This window comes from Salmo salar, chromosome ssa06, assembly GCF_905237065.1.
Source record: "Salmo salar chromosome ssa06, Ssal_v3.1, whole genome shotgun sequence".
Lineage (NCBI taxonomy): Eukaryota > Metazoa > Chordata > Actinopteri > Salmoniformes > Salmonidae > Salmo > Salmo salar.
Window position 1 is genome coordinate 85,152,433 of NC_059447.1, and position 1,401 is coordinate 85,153,833.

Here is a 1,401-nt window from a genome sequence, read left to right on the forward strand (position 1 = left end):
TGGCTGACTTTTGTCCATTTGCAATATATTTAAACAGTGATAGACCATCACCAAAATGACATTCTATAATCAATACCAACCAGCGATGGAGAGGAACCAGAATCACTGCCCGTCCATCCCGAGTTCATCGGGCCAGTCAATTTTGCCCTTTAGGGGGGTGCAAGGGGTCCACGGTTGGGTAGGGAGCACCCCCATCCATGCCCATCCAATAGGGGGCGCCCTAGTCATTTTGGACATTTTTCCAAAAATCGTTAAAAAAAGTCCAACTTCTCTCATGTCACCATCGAGCGATGGAGAGGAACCACTAGCACTGCCCGGCCATCTCGAGTTCATCGGGCCAGTCAATTATGCATTTCTGTTGTATTTTTGAGCATGTCAAATTCGTGATGGTAAATGCCCATTGAAACATATTGCAAATGGACAGTACATTTGCAATATGATTCAATATGATGGCCCCCGTGGGAATCGAACCCACAACCCTGGCGTTGAAAACACCATGCTCTACCAACTGAGCCACAGGGAAACATCACCAAATGGACACGATGAAATCAACACAACGAGCGATGGAGAGGAACCACTAGCACTGCCCGACCATCCTGAGTTCATCGGGCCAGTCAATTATGCATTTCTGCAGTATTTTTGAGCATGTCAAATTTGTGATGGTAAATGCCCATTGAAACATATTGCAAATGGACAGCCGTGCACCTGGTGATGCGAATGGGTTATCAGAAGCACATTTAATGCCTTTAGGGGGAGCAAGAGGTCTACAGTTGGGTAGGGAGCACCCCCACCCGTGCCCATCCAATTGGGGGCGCCCCTGGTCATTTTGGACATTTTTCAAAAAAACGTTAAAAAACAACAGTCCCACTTCTCACTCATCATACATGACAAATAGACCATCTAGGCTGACTCATGGCTGAACATAGGGCTATATATCATTTGGGCAGTATAAATGCAATTTGGACTTGGTTCACTGACTTTTGGATTTGGAAACCGACTTCCTATGATCGTACATGGCAAATGGACAAAACATCCTGATTTGGCACATACAATACTTTCATGTTGCATTTGGACATTTCTTATGGCATTTGGCAAATAAATAATTAAAGTGACTTGACTTCGACTTCTGACTTCCTATGAAATCATATTGCAAATAGACAAAACATATGCCTTATGGACATGTAAAAAAAAGATGACAAAAGTATGTTCATACAGCTATTATACATGTATAATTGACCAAAAAAATTAAAACAATTTTGAAAAACGGTCCAGAAAGCACTTTTTTTAAGGGGGTGATAAGTTTTTGAAAAGAAATTCATATTTTCAAAATTTTACTCTTGGGTCTTGACTTGTGTTACATTTGCAATAAGAAAATTCACGGTAGAGCGCACTTGCCATCTA

General features: G+C 41.9%; 1 non-coding gene across 1 annotated transcript; it reads right to left on the reverse strand.

The window, feature by feature from the left end:
* Nucleotides 1-450: 450 nt before the first annotated feature.
* trnae-uuc (transfer RNA glutamic acid (anticodon UUC)) lies at nt 451-525 on the reverse strand. Its single transcript has one exon. It is a non-coding gene; the product is annotated as a tRNA-Glu (tRNA).
* Nucleotides 526-1,401: the final 876 nt, after the last annotated feature.